Below are 14,051 nucleotides of genomic sequence, written 5' to 3'. Positions count from 1 at the left end.
TGATATTTATCAAAGAACGTACTTTTTTAAAATCATTTCCTATTTTACCCTCCTGATAATTTGACTTTTCTATTGTTTTTCTTATTTTCATTATATTTCTCTCACTTCTCTCTCCTCTGTCGGCAGAATATAGAAATAACATTAGTCAATCTTTAATCACATTTTAATACATTGGAGCTTTCTAGAACGATCAGTGGGTTTCGGTCAAAATCCACTGATGGACCTAGAAAGCTCCGATTGCACTCATTTCAGTTTCTATGGATTTCTAAAATTACAAGGAGTTCAAATATGGTGTACATTATTTATTTTGACTTTTTATATATGTTAACAAGCAAAATCAAAGAATCGACATAAAAGCCCACGTTGGGCGTGATATTGAATCATATCAGGCCCAACGTGGGCCTGATATCATTCCATATCAAGCCCAACGTGAGCCTGATATCATTCCATATCAGGCCCACGTTGGGCCTGATTTGAGTCCATATCAGGCTCAATGTGAACTTTTTTGTCGATTCTTTGATTTTGCTTGTTAACATCTATATAAATATCACACGAAACATATTTAATTTAAAAAATACTTGAAAAAGAGCACGTCGCCGCCTTCGTAGCGGAAGAGCCGACGAAACCCACCGATCGATCGGGTGCCTGAATCTCCCGACTCCTGCAGCGACTTCGCCTGATTATTATTATTATTATTATTATTATTATTATTATTATTATTATTATTTCTTTCTTTTTCTTTTTTTTTTAGGCCATGACACGTAGCCGTAGATTACCTTGACCCCATATCCTTGTTCCTTTCTGGAATAATAACAACAAAAATAAAAAACAAAAAATAAATAAAGAGAGATTTAGGGTTTCAAACATCTCCACCACTAGAATGTCAAAATAATAATAGACACCATATTTTCACTCCTTGTAATTTTAGAAATTAAGAACGAAATGGAGCTGGTGATAAGTGGGTTTCCAAACCCACTTACGGACCCAGAGAGTCTCGATTACCCATTTCGCTTCTATGATTTCAAAATCGCAAGGAGTTCAAATATGTCCATTATTTTTTGGTTTTATAGATGTTAACAAGCAAAATCAAAGAATCGACAAAAACGTTGAAATGATCATATCAAGCCCAAGTGGGCCTGATATCATTCCATATCGGTCCGATGGGCCCGATATCATTCCATATTAGGCCCACGTTGGGCCTGATTTGAGTCCATATCGGGCCCAGTGGACTTTTTGCCGATTCTTTGATTTTTGCTTGTTAACATATAAAGCAAAATAAATAATGGACACCATATTTGAACTCCTTGCATTTTAGAAACCATAGAACCGAATGGGTGCAATCGAGCTCTAGGTCCGTGGTTTTGACCGAAACCCATCGATCGATCTGAAAGCTCGATCACCCATTTCAGCTTATGAATTCTAAAATTACAGTGAAAATATGGTGTCCATTATTATTTTGGCAGGTGGACAGAGGTTTTGAAAATCCTAAATCTCTCTTTATTTCTTTTATTTTTTATTTTTATTTTTGTTACCAGCACTATCATATCAGACCCACATTGGGCCTGATATGGGAGATATCAGGCCCAACATGGGCATGATATCTCTTCATCGCCCAAAAAAAAAAAAAAAAAAAAAGAAGAGAGATTTAGGATTTTCAAACCCTCTGGTCTATCACTAGAGTAAAAAAAATAATGGACACCATATTTTCACCCTTGTAATTTTAGAAATTCATAGAAACTGAAATGGGTGCAATCGGAGCTTTCTAAATGAGTTTTGGCCAAAATCCACCGATGGACCTAGAAAGTCCGATTGCACTCATTTCGATTTTATGGATTTCTAAAATCGCAAGGAGTTCAAATATGGTGTCCATTATTTATTTTGGCTTTTATATATGTTAACAATCCCAAAATCAAGCCCACATCGGGCCCGATATCTGAAATCACACCCAACGTTTTTGTCGATTCTTTGATTTTGCTTGTTAATATCTATAAAATCAAATAATAATGGACACCATATTTTAACTCCTTGCATTTTAGAAACCATGAAACCGAATAGGTAATCGGAGCTCTCATGGTTTTGGGTTCGAACCCAGCATGAAGTCTGACATACTCATTTCAGTTTCTATGAATTTCTAAAATTACAAGGAGTGAAATAATGATGTCCATTATTATTTTTGGCACTCCTAGTGATGGACCAGAGGTTTTGAAAACCCTAAATCTCTCTTTATTTTTTTTTTCTATTTTTTATTTTTTTGTTGTTACTAGGCCTGATATCTCCCATATCAGGCCCACATTGGGCCTGATATGGGGAGATATCAGGCCCACATTGGGCCTGATATGAAGAGATATCTGGCCCAATGTGAGCATGATATCTCTTCATATCAGGCCTAAACAAAAAAAAGGAAAAAAGAAAGAAAGAGAGATTTAGGATTTTTCAAAACCTCTGGTCCACCACTAGGAGTGCCAAAAATAATAATGGACACCATATTTTCACTCCTTGTAATTTTAGAAATTCATAGAAACTGAAATGGGTGCAATCGGAGCTTTCTAGGACAGAGAGCTCCGATTGCACCCATTTCAGCTTCTATGGATTTCTAAATCAAATATGGTGTCCATTATTTATTTTGGCTTTTTATAGATGTTAATAAGCAAAATCAAAGAATCGGCAAAAAAACCCATATTGGGCCTGATATGGACTCAAATCAGGCCCAACGTGGGCCTGATATGATTGCATATCAGGCCCAACGTGGGCTTTTATGCCGATTCTTTGATTTTGCTTGTTAACATCTATAAAAAGCCAAAATAAATAATGTACACCATATTTGAACTCCTTGTAATTTTAGAAATCCATAGAAACTTAAATGAGTGCAATCGGAGCTCTCTAGGTCCATCAATGGGTTTTGACCGAAACCCACTGATCGACCTAGAAAGCTCCGATTGCACCTATTTCAGTTACTGTGTATTTCTAAAATTGCAAGGAGTCTAAATATGATGTCCATTATTTATTTTGACTTCTTCAAATGTATTAAAATGTGATTAAAGATTGACTAATGTTATTCCTATATTCTGCCGACAGAGGAGAGGGAAGTGAGAGAAATATAATGAAGAAAAGAAAAATAATAGAAAAAATCAAATTATCATCAGGATAAAATAGGAAATGTTTTTTAAAAAAGTGCGCTCTTTGATAAATACCAAAGTAATATATACTTTTTGGTAAATTCAGATTTTCAAGTGCGTCCTTTGATAAATTCTCGAAATTCGAATGCTTGCAATATTAAAAAAACATTAATTAATTCGAACGGCCCCACAATGTCATTTCCCACATCATCTCGCGACTTTGAATGGTCCCACTCTTTGTGACACGTGTCGAGTTGTACAAACAAATCTTTATTTTTGATAATTTAAATATTCAATTTTTCACACACGTGTCAAAGCACACAGCAAAATCCAGTATAGTGATGGTAAAAAAAAATTGACAACGTTTACTCCAACCTTGATAATACTCCAACCTTCATAATATTTCATGCGTAATAATTAGGTGTCGATTTTTAAGAATTGACTATTGGAGGATCGGTGGCCGGCTAGAAGGGGGGTTGGATAGACGATGCCCCCAAATACTCGCTTCCTACGTATTCGTTAGTGTGCAAGCGGAAATACAAATACTAATAACGAATACAAAAGCTAATGACAATGAAAAGAACAAGCAAACCAATGCACGTCGATGTAACGTGGTTCGGAGATGATCCTCCTACTCCACGGCTGTCCGTAAGGTGGACGATCCCGATCCTTCGGTGGATTAGCCCCCGGCAAACTCCGGCTACTCAAGCAACTCCTTGTGGGTGGAGAAACCTCACCACAACACCAACCAAGAACACTTGGACACAAGAGACCTTGAGCACTTTGGTGACTACTAATTAGGCTTTAACCAAGTCTAATTTCGTCGCCTTGGCCGGCCATACCAAGCTCCTTCTTATAGAGTTGGGAAATCACCCTTGTCGATTTGCTTACCGATCGGTCCTTGCACCACCGATCGTGCCACCCAACCAAGACTCCAACGACTATCTACCGACCGATCCCACCATTTCGGCATAGAACCTCTCAGACCTCCAATGACCGGTTCCAAGATCAGACCGGTACAACCCTAAACTTAGGTTTCCCATCCCAGTACATTTCTCTCGACTCGGACCCTCACGACCACTTGACTCTTCTTGCCCTTGACCTCTTGCCTTCAAGCCTACTTCCTTTGGCTCGTCCCTCGGATGCATCCAAGCCCACGGCTCGTCCCAATGTCATCCTTCACAGATGCCTCAAGTCGCCTCGACCCTTGTCCTGCGCTTGTCCACGGTCCCTCGGATGCTCCATCCTTCACCGGACCCGAAGTCATCAACCTGAGTCACATGTGTCACCTGCAGTCCTGCACAACTCAAGTACACATATCAAATAACAAGGGTAAACCTAACTTAAACCCTTTGCCCAAACACCAAAACACATGGTCCCACGAACCATTGGGATTGCTCCAACAATCTCCCCCTTTTTGGTGTTTGGCAATACGTTTAAGTTAGGGAAAACAAATAGCAAATCAACATGCTAATACAATGGACTTACGATGCCAAGGCTACACACTTGGCAAACGCCGAATGGACTTACATTGCCAAGGCTACACACTTGGCAACCGCCGAAACAATACACAGGGCTTTTTAAGAACCTATCCCAAGGCTCCCCCTACACCTAAGCTCCCATTGAGCTAGGATTTTTCACATAAGGCTTTTTAAGGACCTATCCCAAGGCTCCCCTACATAAAGGTACTTTCAGGTTTTCCTAACTAAACCTTACTTCTCCCCCTTTGCCTAACATCCAAAAAGTTTTCCAACAATATCCCAATTGTTGAAAACTTATCATCCAAACTGACCCTAAACTCATGTATTAATCCTCCTTGGATCCCATACATCTAAACGAGTTGACATGGTCAAGAACAGCGCTGAAAAACACTTTCAGGCTGGTATCAGTCGACTGCCCTCGTCAAAATGAGCTTACAGAACCATTCTGTGCTCAAAAACATTGTTACCAGTCGACTGGTATCTGCACCAGTCGACTGGTACCCTATTTCTGAAAAAATCAGCCTTTTCAGGCCAACTTCAGAAATGCACCAATAATTCCCTAGACCTCCAAAAATTCCCAAATTTTGTGGAGAGGTCTATTGTACTCTTGTCTACTTGGGAAAAATACATTACAAAATGTATCTATCACCAATCCCAAGATTGACACAAAATCCAAAACTAGCTAAATGGTTCAATTGAACCTTGACCTAAAGTCCTAGTTTTGGCTTCCTTTTGATGTATTTGCCCATACCAACCCACAATGCATCCCTAGCATTGGTTTATATGGCATCTATACATCCAAAACCAATTATCATGCTATATGACCCCAAATGTCATATTTCTTGCATGAAGCACAATCCATGTGTGTCAAATCCCTAGGTTTGAGACTCAAATCAATCTCTAAACCATTTGGCACACTCCATGGCTCCTCTAGACCCCCAAGTAGAACCCACCTGAGATCCATTGGCCATGGGTCCCAATTTGACTCTTTGAACTCCCCCTAGAGCTCTTAACCTTAGCCACCTCCCTCGGTGACTCATCTATTGTGGCTATACCACAATGATGTCCCTTAGAAGATCTCCTTATCTTCTTGACCTTGGACACATCATCCTTGCCATAATCATATGCAACTCTAGCATATTTCTTTTTATTGGCTTTGGATGACTCTCCCTTGCCCTTATCATGTGCCACCCTAGCACATGGTCTCTCCTTGGCCCTTGAGGTGCTAGATCGGTATCCCAAACCCGATCTATCATTGTTGGGTCTTTGACTACCCAACACCATATTCAATCCCTTAGATCCAACATTAAATTTCTTAAGGAATTGCTCTAAACCATCAAGCTTTGCCTTCAAAGCTTGATTCTCCCTTTCTAGGTTCCTAAACCTAGAGTCAACATGTCTACCTTGGACATTCCTAGACCTACCCTTTCTAGGCATATGTCTCCCCTTCTTGGGATTAATGTCTTGGTTCTCTATTACCTTCTTCTCCTTAGGTAATGAGAATTTAACTTTCCTAGGTCTATCATGCATAGGTCTCCTAGGGTTATGATCGATATTTACCCTATTCCTATCATGATATTTAAATCCAAAATTTTGCATGGGTAAATAATGATTAACATTATTTTTCCTAGCATGCTTGGAAGAATGAAAATTTGAATTACAATTCAAATTAGGATATACCTCCCTTACCCTTGAAGCTCCCCCTTGATTTGAGCTCATGTTCTTCTCCCATTTCTTTAGATGCGCAAGCTTCTTGATTTCCCCCTTCTTGGGGCATTTGGTGTGGTAGTGTCCATTCTCCCCACACGTGAAGCACACAATGCGCAATCTCCTCCTTTGGGCTTTTTCACTCCTACAACCCTTGTTAGTGTTTAAAATAATTTGATTGGGTTTAGGAGTTACCTTCTTCTTACCCATAGGACATCTATTCTTATAGTGTCCCTTCTTATTGCACCCGAAGCACACAATGTGGTCCTTTGACTTAGCTTCGGTGGAGGTGCTCACTAGGTTGACCTCCAAGACCTCTTCTTCATCCGTCTTGGATTCTTCTTCAACCCTTGAGGATGTCGATGATGCTACATCTTCCTTCTCCTCCTCGGATGTTGAGCATGGCTCAACTTCCGTTTGCTCGTCCTCAACTTGAGCAATTAAACCCATCTCCTTGGGTTCTTCTTCTTCTTGTGTAGGTTTAGGTTCTTCCCGTAGAACCATCTTCACCTTGCTCCACAAATCATGGGCGTTCTCATATTTACCTACATCACTTATCACATTAGGAGGCAATAAATCAATTAAAATTGCTATTACCTTTGAGTTTGCCTCCGATCGTGAGGTTTGCTCTTCCGTCCAATGTCGTGTCCGGAGCTTCTTTCCTTTCTTGTCCTTTGGGACTTTGAATGGCTCTTTGACCACCATCATTATGTTCCAATCCGTATTGAAGAAGATCTTCATCTTCATCATCCAATAGGTGATGTCCCCAAGCTTCCTTCTTTGAACTTTGGAGAGACAATCAACCCGGCCATCTTCTTATGTGTTGCTCTTCTCGGCGGTTAGTCCGATGAAGTGCGCTCTCGCTCTGATACCACTTGTTGGAGGATCGGTGGCCGGCTAGAAGGGGGGTTGGATAGACGATGCCCCCAAATACTCGCTTCCTACGTATTCGTTAGTGTGCAAGCGGAAATACAAATACTAATAACGAATACAAAAGCTAATGACAATGAAAAGAACAAGCAAACCAATGCACGTCGATGTAACGTGGTTCGGAGATGATCCTCCTACTCCACGGCTGTCCGTAAGGTGGACGATCCCGATCCTTCGGTGGATTAGCCCCCGGCAAACTCCGGCTACTCAAGCAACTCCTTGTGGGTGGAGAAACCTCACCACAACACCAACCAAGAACACTTGGACACAAGAGACCTTGAGCACTTTGGTGACTACTAATTAGGCTTTAACCAAGTCTAATTTCGTCGCCTTGGCCGGCCATACCAAGCTCCTTCTTATAGAGCTTGGGGAAATCAGCCTTGCTGATTTGCCCGTTACCAGTCGACTGGTCCTTGCACCAGTCGACTGGTGCCAGCCCAACGGCACTCCAACGACTATCTACCAGTCGACTGATCCCAGCCATTTCGGGCATAGAACCTCTCTGTGCTCACCTCCAGTCGACTGGTTCCAGTACCAGTCGACTGGTACAACCCTAAACTTAGGGTTTCCCATCCCGAGTACATTTCTCTCGCACTCGGACCCTCACGACTCACTTGACTCTTCTTTGCAGCCTTGACCTCTTGCCTTCAAGCCTACTTCCTTTGGCTCTCGTCCCCCCGCGGCTCGTCCCAATGTCATCCTTCGCGTATGCCTCGAAGTCGCTTCCCTCGACCCTTGTCCTTGCTGCCTTGTCCACGGTCCCTCGGATGCTCCATCCTTCACCGGACCCGAAGCCATCAACCTGAGTCACATGTGTCACCTGCAGTCCTGCACAACTCAAGTACACATATCAAATAATAAGGGTAAACCTAACTTAAACCCTTTGCCCAAACACCAAAACACATGGTCCCACGAACCATTGGGATTGCTCCAACATTGACGACCTGAGATTTATTCCGTTATGTATTTATAGTCTATGTATATGTATGAATCTCCTTCGATTTCCATGAAACCGATACTAAGAGGAACACTAAGGAGGTGTTTGGTTTAGGGTAATAGGAGTGGGGAATGGGAATGAGAATCATTGATTCCCATTGTTAATGTTGTTAGGACCAAAAGTAGCTAGAGGGGGGGTGAATAGCTCGTCGCGTGCTCGTTGCTCGGTGTTGCTTGTTTCTTCAAGAATGCGCAGCGGAAAATACATAAACAAACACAAACACGCTAACACTAGGAGTTTACTTGGTATCCACCTCCAACGGAGATGACTAATCCAAGGATCCACACCACGCACGCACCCTCCACTATGAAAACACTCCTTTTCGGTAACTACCGAGGGCGGAGAAGCCCTACAAGACTCTCAGTACAAGAAGAAGAAAGGGTAGTAAAGAATAAGCAAAAGCTTACAAGAAATGCAGTAAAAACCCTAGCTTCTTCTTCTTCTCGTTGCAACTCGCCTCTTGACTTGGATGAACCTCCAAGAACCTTCAAGAACTGGCGGTGAGGAGCTTAGAGAGTGCTGGGGAGGAGCTGTGTTGAATCTGGAATGAATCGGTGAAGTCCTTCCCGAAGGAATCGTGCGCCTGCGGCCTTTATCGACGCCAACGGTCGGATCCCGATCGATTCGAATGTTCCCAATCGATCGGGGAGGCTTTGGATCGATCCAGAGCGCCTCTGTGCGAATGCTCGGATCGATCCATGGATCGATCCGGGCGTTTTCTCCAGGCCCCAATCGATCCACCGATCGATTGACATCTGATCGATCCACGGATCGATCCGGCCTCTCCGATCGCTAAGAGCTCGATCGATCCATCGATCGATCCAAGACTTGGTTTTGCCCAAAACCAAGTCCCAAGCCTACTAAACCAACACCCGGTCAACCTTGACCTGTTGGTACACCATGCCTAGCATCCGTCACCCTTGACTGCTAGGACTTCCCACCAAGTGTCCGGTCAATCCTTTGACCCGCTTGGACTTTTCTATTCATGCCAAGTATCCGGTCACCCTTGACCTACTTGGACTTCCACTGGATGTCCGGTCAATCCTTTGACCTACTCAGATTTCCTCGTGCCAAGTATCCAGTCAATCCTTTGACCTACTTGGACTTCCCAACACCAGATGTCCGATCATCCTTGATCCATCTGGATTTTCTCTTGCCTGGCTTCACTCACCAGGACTTTCACCTAGTTTCACTCACTAGGGTTTTCCATCTGCCTAGCTTCACTCACTAGGGCTTTCACCTGGCTTCACTCACCAGGACTTTCACCTAGCTTCACTCACTAGGGTTTTCCATCTGCCTAGCTTCACTCACTAGGACTTTCCTTCTTCCTGGCTTCACTCACCAGGACTTCCATTATACCTAACATCCCAGTTAGGACTTCCCAGTCAAGTATCCGGTCAACCTTGACCTACTTGACTCATCTTCAATCAATTTCTTATTGTCAAACATCTAAACTCAAACCAAGACTCAGCTTGGTCAACCAGGTCAACCTTGACCTGAGGGATGTTGCACCAACAATCTCCTCCTTTTTGATGTTTGACAATACCACAATAACACTTACAATACCACATGTAAGTTAGGCTAATCCTATAGCCTTAATCTTCATGCCACTAGGTAATGAACACATAAATTAAGCTCTTCATTCTCCCCCTAAGAGGGCACACTCCCTCTAGGTAATGAAAGCCTAACTTGCACCCATTCACAGGTCCTTTCATTCTCCCCCTATTGGCACACATCAACCCATCTTTGGGAACACATCAACCCATGCCCCAATTTTGGGTACACATCAACAAATCCATTTGTTGACGACTCTCCCCCTGAAGAGTTGCTCATCGTTGTTCACAACATCACTCGTCATGATCAACACGATAATGAAGGTCCCATACCCTTCATTTATCCTTAACTTCTCCCTCAATGTAGACAAATACCCAACCTTGAGCATTTTCTAACCACTTGAGTTCCCACTTGAAATAATGAGGATATCCACTCCCCATTTCAAGTTCAAAAGCTCATACAGGAGCATTTTCTTTAAAGAAGGTTAACCACCTTCCAAGGTTCATGAAAAATAACTTTTCATGTCTTTAAAGAGTCCCTCCCCCTAAAGACATGGTGGTAACTTCTGTCATTGCATCAACAATGACTTGGAATCCCTAAACCTTTAGGAAACCCAAATTTAGAAGTTTTGAGGTTCAAATACTCAAAATTTGAAACAAACCTCAACCTAAAACTTCAATGAAGTCTTCCTTAACCAATCCATCCTTGTTTTCACATGAAAACACCCTTTGTATGTATACAAATATATTTTTGGGGGTTTGGAATGGTTACCTAGACTCAAAGAGGTTCAAAGATGCTGAAATCAGGTCTTCCCAGCCAAAAATCAGCAACTTGGATCGATTGGAGTTGGGTTCCAATCGATTGAACCTTTCTGAATCGATCCACTGATCGATTCAGACTCCCTGGATCGATCGGCTGATCGATCCAGCGAGCTTCTGCTCGCGGGAGACATTCCTTCCGAATCGATCCACGGATCGATTCAGACACTCCAATCGATACATGGATCGATCGGAGCTCTGATAGTTGCTGAAATTTCATTTCAGTCAACTTCAGAAACCCCTAAAAAATTCTACAAAAATCCAAAAATCGTGAAATTTCGTGTAGATATTATTTAGGGCATACTTAATCATGGAAAAATAGTTTTCTATGAAAATACATCATATTTTCAAAGATTGACATAAGCTTGAAAACTTGCTAAAACTTTAGCGTTTTCTTCAAGTTTGTGTCTAACTATTTAATGATGATTACTATCAAAAGATAGCCTTCACCAAGGTTTTCCAAAATCATTTTGAAAACATTTTCAAAACCAATATCCCATCATGTTCTTTGGGCATAATGCACATGACTTGTACATTAGCTTTCCCAATGATGGGAAAACACATAACTATATATTTTGATGAACCTAAAAACTCAAAAGAATGCACTAAATCAACATCTTGAGTTTTGTTCATCATCCTAACATCTCACTTATATCTAATGTGCACTAAAACACATACAAGTTACCTTATAGTCTTTGTGAGATGTAGATTTTGGTTTTTGCCCTAATCTAGGGATCATGCATATCTATCTAGGCATTTTAGAGATATTAGACATCCACCTAGGATGTCACTTGTTAATCAGTGTTGTTAAATGCCATTTGTCCTTAATTACAAGGAATTAAACTAATGCATGATAATGTTATGACATACATCAAAATAAAATAACTTTCAAAAGAAAGATTCCTATTACTACATGATGTATGAATGTCATGACATGGTATTTTTGGATTTTGCATAATAAAACATGAATGCAAAAATATACATGATGTCATGGCATATGATAGGTAAACAATCATGGCAAGATTTAGCCTAAATAAAATATACCTAGATTAACTATCTAAGTATCCTTAAAATCTTAGCTAAACTTATAACTTAAACCTAGATTGCCCTAAAGTGCTTCAAGAAAGTGCCAAAGCCTAAATTGGCATTTCTAATTCCCTTGATTAATGTATGCCAAACGAAATTAAGCATATCCTCAAATGTTGGCATATTTCATTTTTTTTTTTTTACAAGAGTAGCACTTTTAAATTAAGGCCCGGATTGCCTTAAATTTCCTAAGAACATACCAAAATCCCAACTTGGTATTCCTTATGAATTTTTCAATATGTGCCATTTAAGATTAAAATCAATTCTTCCATAATTAGGCACATTTTACTCGTTCAAGGAGTAAATAATAATTCCATTTCATTTTCAAAGGTTACCAAAACCTTGAAAATGCTCCTTGAGTGTCAATTTCCTCAAAGTTGGGTTAACTACCCTACTAATCGGAGTTGACACTCTCTAACCCATTTATGGGGTAGAGAAAATGCTCCTAGGAACCCAACACCTATTGGTGCTCCTTGGATGCTCTAGGTACTCACTATGGATAACTTCCCTAGATACCTTCCTAGTGACCTTGTTGGGCTTCTTAGAAGCCTTGGTCACATTTTCTAGGTCAACTCTAGGGATAGCCTCCCTTGTGACCTTGTTAGTGACTTTCTTAGACTTCTTAGAAGTCTTAGTCACTTTGGTTGCAAAGATACTTCTAGGGATATCTTCCCTTGTATCTTTGACTTGACCTCTAGACTTAGGGTTTGTTCCATAGCTATATGGAACTCTATGATAACTAGGCACATCCCTTTTTGCTTTGGGTTTGTATCCCAAACCTCTATGGCCATTTGATGGCTTTTGTACCCCTAAACCTAGGTTATGCTCATTTTGCCCTTTTAGGATATTTTCCATCTTTTTTAGGGTCTTTTCTATTTTATCAAGTCTTGATCTCAAGACTTGATTTTCTATCATTAAATCCTTAGATTTTGATTTTTCATTACACCCATGAGCATTTTTGTTTTTGGGCTTATATCTATTATCCTTAGTGTTCTTGCCCAAGTGTCCATCTACCTTCCTAACCTTAGGTTGGGTAGTTTTGGCATGTAGGGCCACATGCTTTTCCTTAAAGCCCTCATGCTTCCTATTCTTATGGTAAATTGCATTAAAATGATAAAAATTAGAACTATCATGCTTTTTACCATAATGTAATGGGTTAGGCTCAATAAACAATACCTTCTTCTTTACCTTGGAGGCTCCCCCTTGACTAGTGCCTCCTTGAGCCTTGACCACCTTCTTCCCCTTGGGGCATTGACTTCGGTAATGCCCCTTTTGATTGCAAGAGAAGCATATAATATGCTCCTTGCTCTTCTTTGTGTTGGGGATGATCTCCTTGAGCTTCACCTTGCCTTTTTGTGCCACTTGGCCCTTCTTCTTGGCCAATTTAGGGCACTTGCTCTTGTAGTGCCCGTGTTCCCTACACTCAAAGCATATAATATGATTTTTATTATTAATTGAAATATTTATACCTTTGCTTGTAGGGGTGGCATCTTTTCCTTTGGATCCGGAGGTAGAAGCTTCCTCTTGATCGGACCTTGATTCTCCTCCAATTGATTTTTCTTGACTTGTGGAGGTAGAATCTTCTTCCTCCTCTTCGTCTCTTGACCCGGATGTAGAAGCTTCTCCTTCTTCTTGATCCGGCGTCACCAAGGATTGCTCCCCCTCAATCCTAGAGGTGGAGGCTTCATCTTCTTGAATATGAAACAAGGAGTATGCTCCCTCCTTGTTCCCTTCGTTGCATTCCCTTGAGGATGAAGCTTCTTGAATTTCCTCTTCTTCGGAGGTTGAGCATCTCTTAACCTCGGAGTCCTCCTCTTGGTCTTGCTCCAAAGAGTCACCCTCTATGGATACTTCTTGCTCTTGTACAGTGGAGGGGATCTCTTCATGAAGCTTGGCCAATTTGCTCCATAATTCCTTTGCATCTTCAAATTCTCCAATTTTGCAAAGGATGGTGCTTGGCAATAAATTGACCAAAAGCTTGGTCACTTTGTCATTTGCATCGCACCTTTGGACTTGCTCCGAGCTCCATTTGCTTTTCTTGAGAAGCTTGCCCTTGGAGTTTGTTGGAGCTTCAAATCCTTCCATTAGAGCAAACCATTGCTCTATCTCCATCATAAGAAAGTTTTCGATTCTTGATTTCCAAGAATCGAAGCTCGTGGAAGTGTATGGTGGAGCCACCCTTGTGTCAAATCCAAGTCCATCTTGGAATTACATCTTGAAGTTGAGCTTCTTGAAATCTTTGACTTTTGATGAATTTGCTTCAACTTCTTCACCCTCTAGCTTTTCTTGTTATGCTTGACCCTTCCGGCGATGATTCCGGTGAAGAGCGGCCTCGCTCTGATACCACTTGTTAGGACCAAAA

The sequence above is a fragment of the Zingiber officinale genome, chromosome 6B (genome assembly GCF_018446385.1).
Source record: "Zingiber officinale cultivar Zhangliang chromosome 6B, Zo_v1.1, whole genome shotgun sequence".
Taxonomy (NCBI): Eukaryota; Viridiplantae; Streptophyta; class Magnoliopsida; order Zingiberales; family Zingiberaceae; genus Zingiber; species Zingiber officinale.
This window is presented reverse-complemented; position numbering follows the sequence as displayed.